The following is a 17,741-nucleotide window of genomic DNA, read 5'->3' on the forward strand; positions in this document are numbered from 1 at the left end:
ATTGAAGTATGTTCCAAGTGACACTAAGATTGATGCATTCAAAAGGCACGTGGCATAGCTCTTCCTTATTTACTGTTATGACTTCAGGACATAGAGTATCTCTGGTGATGTCAGCTGCAAAGAATGTCAGCAGAAGTGTTTACAGCCACACAGGATTCTTAGGAGGGAAATTAAGTTGCTTTTTACCACTGTCAGAGTATTGTAAACATTCTTATTGAATGCCACTTCAGGAACTGGCATTGAAACATGGTGGTCAGCTTTAGAACAGAAAGCATCTCTGCATGAGAGCTACAAACAGCAAGGCTAGGCCTGTAATGACTGCCATTAAATCTGCACAGCTATTCACCCCTCCACAGCATTTTCTGTTTACTTCAGGGCAATTTTCCATAAAACCTAGTCATTAAAACCAGCTACGCCTACTCCTAGGACAAGGATGTCCTATGATGTTCTTCAGAAAAAGCACCTACACAGTTAAGATTTTTATTACAAAGGCTACTCAAGATCTATGCTATTGTTCTCTTACCTTGCTATCAGTGAAAGACAGCACTGTTTCAGCTAGACAATTTACTATTTAGGACTTGAACGCTTTGTTCTAAGGTATTTTACTTTCACATGAGTAAAATAATTTCATTTAACTTTTTGTTATTTAACTCTGGGGCTTGAGACAAGCTTCCTGGAGAAGAAATTTAATTTATGGAATCCTACTTATTAATATACGTTGTAAAAATGCTAGCAGGGAGGCTAAGACAATTTTACAAGTCAATAGCTAGTAACGTGTGAGCGCTGCACTTCCTCAGGGTTTATGACTAGAGTGGGAAAAGCTATTTATAATGTCGTCCACGAGGTGGCAGGAGAAGGTAACCAAAGCTTCATCGGTCCCTTCGTATCAAGTTGCAACGCGGGGCAGTAGCTGCTTCCACTAATTAGTAGACCCATTATGAGCCGGGGAGCACAAGAGTTACCGTGAGGAAAGGTGACAAAATCTGGGTTACTTAAAGACAGAAAAGTCTCTCACTGAATAGTAGGGTTTTTTTTTATATGATTTCTGTGCATGTATAATGCTTGCAGTTAAAAACACACTGAGTTTTTTAAGGAAACCCAATCTACAACAGCATTCCAGCACTGTAATTAATATCTAGGCTCCAATTTCATTTTTATTCCAACTTCATTACAGCTGAATTTTATAGAAAACTGTTTTGCAATACTCGATTTATCTGAAAGGCAGCAATTGAAAGGAATTCAGTGGCAAAAAATAAATCAGTGACCCAACCAAACCCCATCCATCACTGATGTTCACACTTTGTAACTGGAACATTGGGATACCAAGTATTTTTACTGAGAAATCTCATTAGCACTTTCATGTTTATCCATATTGCAATGACAAAAGAGCCCAGGCCACACCACCAGATTTTGTACAGAAGAAGTTGGTCCCTAATTCGAGTTAAAAATAAAAAGAACAAGTAATGAATAAAAACAGCCTCTGCCCATATTTCCTAGAATTGGTGCTTTGTTCATCCTGTTTTAATTATTTCAAACTCTAGTTGTCACTCTGTGAATTTTCCTTTTCTTTCACAACCACTGTGCACAGGAAAAACAAGCAGTCTCTTGGGAATTACGTATTAGTAAGGCACCAGCCATTGATTGAAATGAATCAAATTTTTCTGTACTTGTAGCAATTATTAAATGTTATTCACTTAATTTTGTGCAAGGATAACACTAAATAAATTTAGAAAAATCATTCAAGTTTAGCCAAATACCAGCCTTGAGAAAAAATATCCAAAAAAAAAAAGCTTTTTCAGAAGTGGGCAATTTATGTAAATGGACAGCTTGGGGTGAGAATGCCTAATACCATTAGTTATTCAGATGTTTAAGTGCTAATTTCTTGTTTCCAGAAGCACAACTACCACAGTATTCAAGTTACATCTGGAGAAGAGGCATGAAGTAAACAAATTCTATTTTGTAATATGCAGCACAGAAAATAGCTCCCCCCAACATGCTGTGAGCAGTTTAGGAAACCAAAACCTTAGCAAGTATCAGACTTCTATGATAGCAGGTCCAATCACACTACAGGCAGCCTGTGACAGAGCTTTGATGCAGATTCTTGTGTGCTCTGCTAATAGGAAACTCCTTAGATATCGGTGTCTTAGTAATTAGGAACTTTCATCAACTTAATGACAGTTCTACGTGCAATGGAGAATTTGCCTGCACTATATTTTCTCAGATTTCCCCCCCCAGTTTTTCAGTTTGACAAGTGGCTGCAAAAAGTCAGCTTTCTCCAGTAAACAGAAAGCCAGAAGGCAAAGCACAACTTTCACAACATCAACATAGCTGTGGGCATAACAACCCTGAAATCAGAACTTTTCTCATACAATACTGACAATTCATACTAGAACCAGGAGCAAAGACCTGCTGGGTCAGGGTCATTGTGCATACATGGGTAGAGGCACTGGGTGTGACGAAGTCACAAAGCAGGAGGCACAATTCTAACCAAAGCAGAGCACGTGGACATGTTCCCCGTTCCTCAACTCTGTGAATGCTTCGCAGCCAGAGAAAAAACTCGGTGCTGAGCATACGTGAGAGAAATAAAACCAAAGCAGAGGTAGGGAAGCCAGAGACAGTGGCAAGTCACAAGTCTCACATTCAGAGCAGAAGATTTCACTGTTTCCTTCCCTAGCCCACCCCCATCTTCAGATCATCAAATGCTCACCAGCATCTTATTACATCATTCATACTTTGCTTCTAATCACATGGATTTAATTCTCTCATTAGCACTACTTTCAGTGCTGCTATGAAGCACGGGAAGCGCCAGATTCACAGTTATGGAGCAATGCACAAAGATGTGTTTGCCATTTAGTCACTGTTTACAGCACAGGCCTTTGATCATAACCAAAAACAAACGCATCAGCTCTCTAAATGTAAGATCCCTAGATCTTCCCTTTCATGATTTACTGAGGATCCTTAGGAAGGCAAGAGAGCTAAACCTCTTACAATCCTGCTTTAGTCTCCTCTAACAACACCACTAGGCTAAATTCAGTTCCAAAGAGAAGGAAGATCATTAAATACTAAGTAATTTCTCGAAACCAGACTGAAAATGTTGTCTTTTTAAGACTTTCTTCACTTGTATCAGGATTACTAAACACTAAAGGGTAAACAGTTTTGCTTTGCCATTAACTTTAAAAGCATGCAATTTTAGTACTCCATCACAGTAGAGAGGCTATAAATTAACCTGTGTTCAGCAGAGGAGTGGTGGCGTCATCTGAAGTTTACTGACTCCTGCGTTTATTAGCAACCTCTCTGCAGGTACTCCTTGGATCAGTACAGAACAAACCGTATCAACTCCATCTAATTTCCCTCTCAAACAGGATAACAGGCCTTGGGACTAAAAGTAAACCGTTTCTTGATGTTAGTAAGACATGCTGGTGTTCTGAGCCACATTCTTATTAGTAAGGAAGGTTGTGTGGCAGGATCAGAGTTGTATTAAAAAATTATATATGTATGTATATATATATATATGAATCACTCACTGGAGTTATCAGTGATTTATTTTCTATATGGAAGGGGAAGAGGGAGGGCTGTGGAGGGAACTGTTTTGGATTTTTTTACTGTTACAAGTTTTCTATAGAGACCAGAACGAGGTCTGCGGAGAGAAAAACGGAAGGGAGAAAGGGGAGAAGGGAAGAGAAAGCTTCAAGATATAGTGCAAAAATTCCTTCAAATCACAAGCACGGCAGTTTGTGTTTGGCCAAGGATAAGCAAGTGCACAAAAGAAGATGGGAAACTGGTAAGGAAGCAAGTAACCTTCCTAAAGATTAGAGCAGATTACTCAATAAAACCAAACAACCCCCAAACCAAACCAACTCTGGGATGTGTAAAAAGGAAGCCTAATAGTCTCATACAGTAATCTTTACATTTTATTCTTAACCACTAAAGCCCGCATTGGAGTATACAGTTTTCAGCATCACACTTTAAAAATACTGGAGATATCAGAAAGAAGAGGCCTGATTAATAAGTACAGAATATATTGTTTCTGAAGGAAGATTGTAATTTTTCCTTGCTTCCCCCCTCATGAGCAGCTAATTAAGTCTTCAGATGCAGAATGCTTTTACCAATGTTATTTTGCCATACTGAGGCATTCTGAGAACAAGAAATCAGAAAAGTACAGATCGCTTATGTCAGAAACACATTAGACATCCAAGACAACAAAGGTAAGGGTCTGTTACAAACTTCCCCCACAATTAAGAGATGAATTTCAGAGAAAATGACTATTTTTTTTTTAATAAAAGACATTAGCTTTCTCTATGTGGAATAGAAAGAAAATGTAAGCAATAAAATGCTCAGAAGTAATTGAATGTAATGGAAAGTTCTCTTTTAACATTCACTAAGGCAGCAATGGTTTAGATTAAGATAATTCTGGTTTAGGCACAATTTCAAAAGGCAGCATAGACCTTAGAGAAAAGCTGATCATAAAAATGGTCCTTAATAGAGGTAGCAGAGGTTTATAACATGAGATCTGCAAATCAAGCTTATGTTTATAAACCAAAAACCAAACAAAGCTAGAAAGTCAGATAATTCACCTGGAATAAAAACTCAAACAGCTATATTGGAATTTAACCAAATACACCCTGAGGTAGGGGTTTGTTGATGTTGCCACAGCCTCAAAAGCACATCATACAGGACCAGAGATACTTCCCTTCAAAAAGAGTGAAGGATCAAGATAGAAGAAATAAGTATATAGTTACAAAGATTAGCAGAGGGACTAATCACTAGGGAGAGCTTCATGCTATTGGTCATCAAACGTGGGAACGACATAAGCATTGCAAGAAGTGGAGTCAGAACTTATGAAGCAAATTAATAGAAATAACAAATGGTTCAGTAGGCTATATGGGGGACAAAATATAAGATAATAGAATTTAGTTTATTATTTAGTAGAAGGGGTGAATTTAAGATAAAAATTAACCCACTCAGATTCTAAGGCTAGATGAATATTCTACCTGCATTTTCAAGAAAATAATTTTTAATGCAGAATGGAGAATAAGTAGTTAGAGAGAGAAGGAGACAAAATATGCAACACAGAAGCCTGTTGCCAAAACTTTAGACCCAATACATTCAAATCAGAAGAGTTAGGTCTTTTCTTTATTAGAACACTGGCAGATTCTATACTTGAAGTCACAGTTCTTGTAAGAAGAGTTTGAGAGTTGGGGTTTTGTTGTTGTGTTTTTTTTTTTTATTTTAAAAGATATCAAACTAAGGTACCTGAAGAATAGCAAGGATGCATAAAAATTGCACATAAAAAGAAGAGAAGAGATACCCATTAATCTGCATTCAGTAATATCCGAGTGCTATGAACAATTTTTGGAGGAGGTAATTAGAAGGTGACATAAACAGGAAAAAGGAACAAAATGGAGCATGTGTTCACTGAAGATAGATAAGCAACTTCTTTTTTATTAAGACTATGAAATCAAAGATCATTCACTTACATTTGACAAAAATACTCCCTACATATCCATGCTTATGAATCAAAATAAACAGAGAAGACACAGTTGCCTTACAGAATGGTGAATCCACCAGTGATGTATCCCTGTGAAAAGACAAATATGACACATCAGGCTACATTTTCCACAGAAATAGGAAAGCACAAAACAATGATAAACTCTTCACCAGAGATACAAAACACCCGAACGACAATTCATCCAAAACAAAACATGGCTGTAAACCAGTCAGACCACTAGCATTATAATCAGAAAATCTGTAGAAGAGAGTGATTCACTGAGCTAAAACAACTGTTGTCTATCCTGATGAAGTAAAGACACTAGTGAAGCAGAAGACTCATCTAAGCTAAGGAACATCACCCAATGAGCATTGTTGATTGACAATGAATTTTAACCAGAAAACTGAAAAAGGTAAATCACAAAGGAAAGCAATATTCTGGAGAAGATGATACTGATTGAAAGTAGCCAGGACAAGAAATTACACTTGTGTAGCTCAGAACAAATAAACGATATAAATGCTCATGGCAGCATGGACCATGCCATGGACAACTGGACCTCTTTATCTAGGTGGTTATTTAGGGTACACACTCCATATTAGAATAAGAACCCTTGCACGTCTGTTCTAAGAGCAGCCAGCATAGCTGTGAAAGGTTGTCTGAATGAATCCACATTTTCTAGGTTAATTTTCATTTGGAAGCTGGGTCAATCTTCTGGTCAGAGTTGTTTTTCTTCTCTTCTCCATATTAAATATGATTCACTTATTGCTAACATGTGCTGTGTCTTAGTAGCAGGAGGAAACATTTCTGTGTCTGAAGCACTGGATAAAAAGAAAATACAGCTGGCTTGTGTATACTTGAAAAAAAAAAAAAGGTCTTGCCATTTGTACTCCTTTAGAAGTGTTGGGCAGCTTGTACTATTAATGCCATATCATTCTTTGAAGGAAGATTCTGATATCTGTGCCAGGAGAAGAAATAACTTTCATCTTTTAAAAGAATTAGTTGTTGGTGCAAGAGGTCATTGGAACATTTTCCTGTGAATCATGGGCTGGGTAATAAAGTCAATAGTCTAACAAGACTTTGCATCCCACTATTGCCCTGGGACTCTGAAAAATGTACGCTGAAAAACTCAAATGCAAATTATCTGTGACTGCACTCCACACAATTGCTATTGTTACAAGAAAACAGCAAAATTCCAGAGATAGGAATGCTTATCACATCAGTGAGAATGAAGGCACAAAAAGACGTTGGAAGGACAGAGCAATTTTTAACTTTCTTTTTTAAGTTCAGTTTCTCATAAAACCGGATATGATCATCGTTATTTGTGTAACTTCATTTTCATAGCCTGCAAAGTCACAGTGGAGCTGTTGTAGACCCTAGGAACTGTATGTTAGAAGGCTTACCTATTCATGCACGCATTCAATTACACAACACCATATTCACTGTACAGGCTGCCCTCTAGTAAAACATTCTGAGATATCTCCACATGATTCAAAGGACAGGCTCCAGCAAAACAGGGAGTCCAGCCCAGAGCTGAAGCTGTAGTATTGTAAGGTCAATTGTTAATTACTTCATATCTGGGAGATGGCATAACTAAGATAGAAGAATTAAGAAGTCATCAAAATAGTAAATATCAAACGTGATTTCTTTTAAAAAGGCAAATGTGCAAATGACACTTACCTACTCACCCCCATCTTTAAGTTCTTTTTGTGTTCTGTACATACAGACCTACATACCAGTTGAAGTCAACAAGGTTGGTTAAACACAAGAACAGGCTGTCCACAGATATGGAGGGATTTCCAACACTGATGATATTCACAACCCTTCTGGTCAAGACCCTGAGTGATCTAAACTCACCCAAAAGCTAGATTAAGCCAAGTCAGCAGGAAGCCTAGAGCCATTCCCACAGTTTTGCTGGCATCACCCAGTGCTGCCATTTGAGGATCATCCCTGCCATGGGCCATGCCTGAGACACACCCTGCTCTGCTACCCAGCAGGACAAAATCACCTCTCTTAGTAAGTGCAAGGACTGCTCTTCTGTTGCTAACTTCTCCAGCAGCTCTCACTTTTCTTTCTCGTATCCCTTCAAATTAACCTTTGTTTATGACTTTATTACAGGTGCCTAGAATCCCTCAGTCCAAAACGTTAGGCACATGACTAAAACCATGGAGTCTGCCTTGCAAAAATACCAGAAACGTAGCCACACAAGTGCTGCAGGATTATCCTGGATGGCAGTCAGAGGTGGGGTCAGCCTGTCCTCTCTTCTGATAATGACCAGCTGTACCAAGAGCCAACCTACACCACATCATCAGATTTTTTCTAAGGGTAAAATACTTGGAAAAATACTTTGCATGTGAGCCATTAGAAACAGATCATAGTGACAAATAGGAGTATCAGTTATCTTCCTCTGCAGTTAAGAAAATGTTATTTTAGTTTAAGTTCAACCTCGTCTTCTTTCTAAATGACTTTTTAATGACTTGATAATAATTCCATCATTTCAGTCACTTTTTTCATTCATTTTTTTTTTGAATTGCAGGAAAAAATATCAAATTGCTAAGCATCCTACCATGCTGTGGCAAACCTTTCAAAAAATGCTTAGCAGTTAATGGGGGATTTTTAAGAAGCCTACATCCCAGGCAGCAGCAATTTCTGAAGTCCAGGTCCAACACACTATATTTGGAGTGTCCATACATCAGAAAACTCTATGACTAAATTCTTACACAAAAGTTAGCCGTTTAACAACATGTACACTGTATCATAAGCAAAGAGATATTTCCATACGACCTTTGAACATAGCTATCAGAAACAATTAAAATAGGGTCTGATGCACCTGACAGATCAAAAGTCAGTTAAGAGTGATCCCACAGTAAAATCAAGATTTCTTTTTTATATAGATGTATATGTAAATATATACATTTAAAAAGCCACACATACGTAAAACAGGATCTCTCTTCATACTCGTGAGACACCGCTCTGTCTCCAGTGAGCTATTTTTTTTCTCATGGCGCAGGTCTGGAGGTAACACAGAAAGATTTGCAGTATCATCTCCATTTGCCATAGACAGTGTGAGTTCCCATAGATAATACAAAAAGAGCTTTCTCCCCATACAGAACTGCAATTATACCATTGATTTCTTTTCAGTTATTCCATTTCCTAAATTCTGTCTCTCAACCTTCTCTTAGTACATAAATGCCTTGTGAGTGGTGCCTCAGTACTGCTTTCAAAAACATAGGGATAGCAGAAACAGGTCATCTCTTCTCAAACCAAAGAGAGCAAGAGTGCATATTTCCACTCAGACAAACCACCCTGAAGGACAAATGAGTCCCTTCCTATACAAGATTAGAAGATAAGACAGCACATCTGGCTGTCAGGGCACTTACGTTACAGTCCAAATGAGTACTGAGCACCAGGGCACACTGTCACCCCAGAGAAGACACTGTCCCAGATTTCCAAATTTGGGGTTTTGTGGGGGAAATTGGTTTGGGTTTTTTTCCCCTCCCCTCAGAGCAGTAAGCTTTGTTTCAGTAGATTTTATGAGATCCAAAAGTAATAATTTTTGAAGGCCAATGTCTCTGCTCAGGTAGCCAAGTAGGTGAGAAAACAGTGAATCTAGCCTAAGGCACACTTTATCTTCACAAAAATGAAATCTGAAAAATGGAATTCTTCCTTATATGGAATTATAAATACACAGCCAGCTCTCATAGTTGCATCCTCTTTGTGAGCACCATTCTTGCAATGGCTCAAAGTACTAAGACGCAGCTCCTCCTAGGAAGAACATCACAAGTTTTGCTGACTGATATTTCCATCACTTGTCTCTTTGATGCAGATGCTTCACTGAATAACATTTTCATTTTGTCTAGAACTATGGCAACCTGGGCAGCTGCCAGAAGGCAGCTTTGGTTGACAACTCCAAAGAGTGATTCTCAGGCAAAACAATTAGTGGTAACTGCTCTTTTCCAGGGAGGCAGACTTTTTGGCAACTTGCACAACTAAGAGAATTCAGACGAGGAGAAATCCAGCCTGCTTTGCCCAAAGGAAGGAATGCAGGTTTTTATAGCACGAAAAGAAGGAATTCTTTTGGTCTCTTACTGTAGCTGCAAATACCAAAGCTGTCTGCAGCATGATTCTGCCCTGAAGGGTGCTCCAGGGTGGCACCATAGGCACCACCAGGGCTATTCAGAGTGCCATAACATCACAAGCTACTTCCAGAAGCATCATTGAAGCTTTCTTGTAGAAGCATTAGCCTTGTAGTGACAGACCTGTTGCTTCTCAGGCCCAGTGCTGCCCACCCAAGCACACCGGTTCACTCAGGCAGGTGGTGCACCCCTGCACTGGGCTGCAGGGAACTTCTGTGGTACCGTGCAGGTTCCCGCACAGGGTCCTCTGCCAAAAAGGTCAAGTTCATCCTTCAGAGGACTGTTTTTAAGGCAGAGCCTAGCAACACCCATCACAGTTCCTACCCAGCAGAGGGCTCCGAGCACGTATTGCTACAGCAAGCTCTAAACTCCCTTATACAGAGGCTTCCTAACAAGCCCACTCTCTTCTCTCAGCCCATGTTACTAAACAGCCTTTCTAGGCACCGGCCTCTCATTCCTCCAGTGCTGTCAGGCAGCACCAGCCACACCTAGGAAAACTGCTTTACTCATTAGTAGCACAGTAGTGATTGCAAGGTGAAATCCTTCCAAAGAATTTGCTTAAATCATGCCTGGAGAGTAGCTGAAATTGGTTGTGAATGGCTGGTCTTAAGCCCAGGATTTCCTTACTTCCCTGTGCTTGATTTGCAACTTGCTTTTTGGTCTTACTTTTCTCTGCTCACATGTCCCCTGTACACACATTAGCAATTTGCAGCTTTTTCTAACAACCAGTGAGATTCAGTGCCTGTTTGTAAGCACCCCTCTGCTCAACGTGTAATCCAATGGACTTGCTGAAGATACCTGTGTGTTAAATTGGGGTTTGCTTTTTTCAATCTGATGTTGCCTTTTGAAATATTTCAAATCTATAGTCTTTTTATTGGTATATGTTTTATTAGACACCTATTAGATAGATGTTCTGTATCTACTCTCTCTCCCAACAGTTTACAAGTACAGCCCAAACTTGCAGGCTGCTTTAAACAAGCTGTAAGGCAAAACAATTGAGGACTCTGTCCCGAGGGAGTTTGCAGTCTAATTCATATACAAACAGTGTTGGTTTATTTCTAGTTAGAAGTCAGAAATCTAGTGCTGTTTAATCAGACATGCACACATGGAGAAACATTTTTCAGACAAAGTGTTTGTTCCAATTCCCCTTTTTTAAAAAGGGGGAATTTTATTTCCCTTCCTATATTTTTAATTTAACAGTTTGCATATTTTTGCTTCCATAATACCTCGTAACAGCTAATACTACTATTTGCTTTCCATTTGTTTTTGCTTCCTGCTGTTGAATGAACAATCAGTGTTTACAGATTAGCAGCAGTTGTAAAGTGCCCTGACTTTCTCTTCCATTTGAAAGTTATGAGTGAGAAGTACATTATATTGGTTGCGCTGGCATTTTTGGAGTAGCTCAGGCATCCACAGTGCAAACCACTGTTATTCATACTGTTATAATTCCTCTGCAGTTAAGTCATTACTAGCAATCAGAGCAGGCTTGTAGTACAATTCCTTATTTGGGAATGTCATGTGAGATGCCCAGAGCAATATGAAAAAATAAAGGCCAACTTGTCTGGCTGTGGAGGGATTTATAGCAGGCCCACTGGCAGAGATCTGCTGGGAAGTATTAAGAGCTCCTGCTTAGCTGATCATATAAACACCCAGGCCAGCAGGTGCATTGCATTTGTACACTATCTTTTTCCTTCAGGTGCAATATTAAAAATCCTGTCATCACATCATGTTTATAGAAACTTGAATTATAATGGCCTTTTCCTGCAGATGGTGGAGCTGAGGTTTTTCTTTAGGTAAATCCATTTAAAAATCACTTAAATATTTTCATTCTGCTTTTTAACTAATGGCAATATTGCTAAGAAAAATCCTACTTTGGATAACTCCTTTTACTAAGAAAGAAGCCTCTCCCATAGGAGAAATATCCATTTATTAGTTACTAAAGACAATGTGTGAGGGTGCTTCAAACCAGACTCCCTCATTCCCAAAATATAGATATCATACTCAAATGTGAAGACTTTTATAAGTAGCTTTAAACCTGATTCAAACCCATAACTTTTATTATTTCTAAATGTTCAGGTTTTTCATGTACAAACCATTTGATTGGGTTAAAATGTGATCTACTTAGTAATAATCAGACCCTAGGGACAGCCAAGACAGAAGTTAATGAACAAAATTATACCTGCTGAAGGGTACAGTAATAATTAAATTCTTAGGAATAATTTGCTATTCTGCATGAGGAAAACTCAGCCAGTTCATGTTAATGCAACTGCCTGCTTGGATGGTTGAAGAATTATACTCAGAAAACGGATAACTTAATTTTTTCATATAATTTTAGTTTAGTTCTCCATTTCAAGTGCTTTAATACACAGATTTTAATTGCACAATCACATTGTTTCCTGCTTTCCGTAGCAGCTCTATGTGATAGCTATTTTCTGCTGCAACACTTGATGAGTCATTACTGTAGAAGAAATGGAGCATGTTTGTGAGCGTATGTATTCAATGGCTCTATAATTCAGTGGAGAAAAATCCCTCTTCCTGTAGTGTCCTTTTATGGAATTCAGGACCACAGAACAAAAGAAAAGCTTAGAAGAGGGAGAAAGGATGATTCCATTGATATGGTGCCATGCTTGCCCTTTTGAAGACTTCAATTCAGTTTAAAATTCAGTCTATTCAACCACGGGTGCTCTGCTATAACCTGAGTTAAGACACTTAAGGTGAAGTTCTACAACATGGATGCTTTAGTTTTACTTTTCAACAAGTGGCAGTATTACTAAGAAAAGGTCAGCTTCAGAAAATGATTATCTCCTATTAAGTAAAGAACCTCTTCTGTAAAAGAAATAACCCCATTTCATGGCATCTCTTCAGCTTCAAGACGCCACCACCTCTTTTGCCCTTATTCTGGCTCTTTCTTTGATCCCTCTACATTGGCAGAAAATTAATCAACGAGCAAGAAGAATAGGTTTCTATCAGTTTAGAAAGCAGAACCGCCTGTACTCATCAGTGTGTGAAGTGAATGTCAATGCCACCACAAGAGAAGTGAGGAGATGACCTTTTGGCAGCAGCAAACTACTTCAGTACCTCATTTTGACTCTAAGCTTCGTATCACCCCTGTCAACATAAGCATGATAGCATTACTTCATGGGGATTTTCTGAGGGTAAACACAAGAAGGGTTGCAAGGTACTCCTTACAAATACAAGGGCCTTATATAAGCAATGGGCAAATCTGTTTACTGAAGCAATAAACTGTCTTACTGTACAAAGGGAGAGTTTGTACATAAGTGCCTTAAAATAGAAAATCACCTCTAGCAAAATACCTTACTGGGACATATCTGGTGTTCTATCTCCATGTAGCTTTGCTAGGATGATCCAGAAGAGTTAGCATTCATAACAAGAGAGAGGCTTGCACATGTAGCGCTGCTCCAGGGTTTAATTTTCAGAGATGATAAACACCTCTGAGTAAAGAATTTGGCGCAAGGAAAGTCTGCATCAAATCCTACGTGTTGTGCTGGAGACCTCCTCACACAGCACCACCTCAAGTTTATCTTCCCTCCTCCTCACAAAAGTCATCCTGGCATTTAGTATTTGCAGCTCAGCAAAGCAGACAGCCTCCTGCTCTGTAACCTCATGTTATGCTGGCTGCTCTCATCCGTGATCTGCTCACCAGCTGCTCCCGTTGCAGGAGGTCCCTAGTGAGGAGGCACAGGGCTCTGCAGCATGTCCCTGGCAGGGGCTGCAACAAAGCCTTGAGGGAGATCCCTACTCCAGTTGCAGCTGGAAGTGCCCCCCATGTGATACCCAGGTATCAGTTGGAGAGGAGTAAAATAGCCAAGAGCTCTGCAAAGGCTACATCAAACCAGACAAAAATAGTGCACACCAGTGTGAGTCCCAGTGTCAGTGCCAGGCCGAGCAGAGATTTTTATGACAGTAGGAGCCCTGAACATGGTAATTACTACCTGCCAACAGGACCCTGTGTCTTCAAATGCTTGAGTGCTCTAACCTGAGTATTAACCCAGGGAATTTGAAATATATGGAGGAGCTGAGTTGGAGTACAGGACTGGTGAGTGATAAGGAGCTGAGAAGCCTCTCTGTAAGAGCTGATCCCCCTTACCCAAGCCATTTGCTGGTGTGAGGATAGTGTTTTGTGACCCCAGCCTGTTTTTCTCTCACAGACTTTGTGTGACAAGTCAGGCCAAGAGGGTTTAGTGACTTGGTATGTGTGCTGGACCTTTCATCAGCTGTCTCTAGATCACATTTGCTAGAAATTGCCAGACCTGATCTGGATTGTCAGACCTGATTTTTTCCTGGCTGAAAAGGATCTGGGGGTATTGGTTGATAGCTGGCTGGAAACAAGACTGGAGTGTGCCCAGGTAGCCAAGAAGGCCAACAGCATCCTGGCTGGCTAGCAGGACTACTGTAGTGATTGTCTCCCTCTGCTCAGCGCTGATGAGGCCACACATTGAAAATCATGCTCAGTTTTGGCTCCTCACTACAAGAGACATTGAGGTGCTGGAGCGGGGGCCAGAGGAGGGAAATGAAGATGGTGCAGGGCCTGGAGCACAGGTGTGATGAGAAACAGCTGAGGGACCAGTGTGGGTTCAGTCTGGAGACAAAAAGGCTCAGTGGGGACCTTATCGCTCTCTACAACTGCCTGACAGGAGGATGGAGGCACGAAGGGGCTGGTCTCTGCTCCAAAGGAACAAGGGATAGGATGAGAAGAAATGGCCTCAAGTTGCACCAGAGGAGGTTTAGACTGGATATTAGGAAAAAAATCTTCACTGAAAGAATTATCAAGCATTGGAACAGGCTGCCCAGGGAGTGGTTAAGTCATTATTCCTAGAGGTATTCAAAAGATGTGTAGATGTGGCACTCAGGAACATGGTTAATGGTGGACTTGGCAGTGCTAAGTTAATGGTTGGATTCAGTGGTCTTAATGGTCTTTTCCAACCTGAATGATTCAATAATTTTATGATTCTACATTATTAACAAGAAAGTAGAAGATTAAGTATATAGTAGAGGATGAGGATGTGAGGGATGTAATGCAGAATCTAGAAGACAAAAGAGGAATTGATCATGGCTTTCGTCATGGCAAAAGGAATGCAATGTAAGACAGTAAAGGTTTCCTTTACAGTAACAGAGAAGACCAACAATTTTTTCCTTTCTAAACTAAATTGATGACTGTTTGCCTCCAGCCAACAGGAGTGATTCTTAGGTCTTACTGTTGGGAAGCACAGACTAAGACTGGATGAATCACAAACAGTATCTTATCTACTAGTCAGTGCCTAATATTGCCATCCTTTTGTGGACTATTTTGCTTATTGTGCTGGTTCAGGTAAGTCTTTCTTCTATTTCCCAATTATTTTAAATCATCACCACCTCATGCTGTGCCTTAAGCATGCATCATATGTGTCCTAAGTGTTAGATTCCATATATTTCTCTATTTGAAAGGGATTCAATAATTTTCCTTCCATTCAATATATGAAATCTGTCATGAAGTGACAACTGCTAACATTTTGGCCTCATACAACTTTCAAACATTTTAAAAGAAATTTTACTCTTCAATAAAGGCTCTGATTGTACCCTGGAGAGTTTATAGTATAGTGATAATGTTAAAATAAAAAACAACCCTGCAGCAATAACTAAAGAATAATGATACAAAAACTATTTTTAGTCTTCTTTCTCCCCATAGATAAAATACGCACAATTAATTCTGTGAATTGGGATGTTCTGCATTTTATTGCATAGTGCCTTTACTGGCACTTATAGGGAACTTTACATATACATAGTTTCTCTACTACGCTTGCTGTACCATCATTACCAATTAGCAGCTGTTAGGAGTCCAACAACCTTCTAGTCACAGAGCAAATGGGTGGTGGAGAAACAGCTATACCCTGAAAGCTTTTCACAGTTCGTTTGGAGTTCAGCCTCCACAAGGCACTACAAATGTTATATGTGCATTCTGTTTCACTGAAGCTGAACTGCAGTCTCTAGACTTTCATTATTAATTTTTCAGTTTAATGGTGAAAATATGGGACTGATGATGGTGGCTGAGTGGGGACGGAATCTCTATAAACTTCCCTCTGGAGCTCAGCTGAGATTCGTCTCCCAACCCTTATTAGCCTCAGAGTTGCACAACTTGGGGTCTCCTGAGGAGAAGTTGCAGATCATGCCGAACTGCAGAGAGTATAATGGCAAGGTGGGAAAATACTAATTAGGTGTCAGGTTGAGACCACCAGTCTTATTTAACTGTGAGGTCAAGCTGACTGAAACCTTGTCTCCAAGCTAAATATGGATAAACTGTTTTGTAAGCAACATTTCTGATAAAGTCTTATTTTTCTTCTGTTTACACACAGGAAGCAGACTAAAACTCTCAGATATGTGTTCTTAGTTGTTCATTGAACCACTTTTGCTTGTGGCCGCAGTGGGAAGAGTAAGGGCTGGACTATCTGGGTTTTTTGTACTGTCAGCCCTCCAAATGCGATCAGATCCAAAATTTAGTTTATGCTTTCTCTGTCCTTTTAGACTCAATTAAAAAAAAAAAAAAAAAGCATTTGGAGGGCATTTGTACCCATTCAGACAGTAGAGGGCATTTTGATCTTAACAACTCTTTGGCAGGAATAAATTGCAGTATGTGCAGGTTGGACTTATAAGCATACTCTGTGCCAATTTTTATGGCCTACGGAAAAGCCTGTCAAGGCCTGTCAGTGGTGGTGTATCTTTTGCTTCTTGGGCATATCTCTGTGCTCCTCCACTCTGACTGCAGTCTTGGAAGAACAAGAATTTGTTCTGAGGGAGTTAGTTTTTTCCAGCATGAGAACCTGCTGCTACTGTGGGGATGGGTTTCTTGTTACCCACAACACAACTACCTCCTGTAATGTAGCCTGTAAAGATCACACTAGAGACAATATGCAATTAGAAGCCCTATATGCCCAAACAAAGAAACATACTTCTTTGCATAATAGAAGTGACAGGGGGACTGCACAGGGCTATAAATCTGAAAAGTCAAACAAGAAGAATATTGTTTTCTTCTCTCATTTAAAGACTTTCTCTCAAGGGGACAGGAAACCAGTTTAATTCCAATGATATAATACTGCCTAAACTGGCCATGGTTCAGCTCCTAGTAGTGACAGCACTGTAATGCTATGCCTTTTTTCTGAGCTAAGCTTGTCTGACTTAAGCTTTTACTTCAAAGATACTGAATGTTTAAAAGGGAAACAAATTACGTAGTTTACATTTGACAAGTGTATTAATACTCTAATTCTAAATTGTAATAAATTAAAAAATCAGAGAAAGAACATTCATGTTAGCCTCTGAGAACCAGGTGATGGATGACTTCTCTTTCATAATGCATGAAACCTTGACACAAGAAGGAAGAGAGCGCACTTACTAGTAACTTGTGACACCACAGAGACCTTGAAAGATCTCTTCCTTCCAGAAAAGTGCAGAATCCATAAGCAGTTATTTTTCTGTCTTAAGTCCAAATGCTGCTCAATTCAAAACTTTCAAAGTTACCAAATAGTCTGACTTAAGAGTACATATGTCTGGCATTTGAGAAATGGGACTGTCTCATAACAGAGACGAGTAGTTGTTTTCCTTATGAAAGAGCCATGGAAGAAAACTTAAGGCTGTTTTACAGATCTTGCCAACAAATGAATTGTCATTAAAAATAAAAAAGTTTTCAGACTCAAGTATTACTTTTTATGCACACACCACAGGAAATAAACCAAGATTGCTTGCTCTGTCATACAGAGATTAAGGGATCTCAACCATGATGCATTTTCCTTGATTTTGCTTCTTTTCAATTTCAGCCAATGAATGTCAACTGCATCTGTGAAATAGAACAAATTTTACTAGGGCAACAAATAGCAAGGAAACTTGTTTTTTCTTTTTCATAGAGTTATATCTTTACCATATATATGTCAGCATATATTAGAAAACTGTTACAGGAAGTTAGTAAAAGGCAGTTTGATGACTCTGTCCTTAGATTTCCAAGCAAATGTATGTGCTGTCCAATCTTATAAACCAAAATTAATCAAAAGCCCCATGCGCACAGAGAAAGGTGAGTTACGCTATGAGATATCATCTATGTAATGTCTACTTATAGTGCACTGTAAGCCTCTATC

The sequence above is a fragment of the Lathamus discolor genome, chromosome 4, assembly GCF_037157495.1.
Source record: "Lathamus discolor isolate bLatDis1 chromosome 4, bLatDis1.hap1, whole genome shotgun sequence".
NCBI classification, from domain to species: Eukaryota; Metazoa; Chordata; class Aves; order Psittaciformes; family Psittacidae; genus Lathamus; species Lathamus discolor.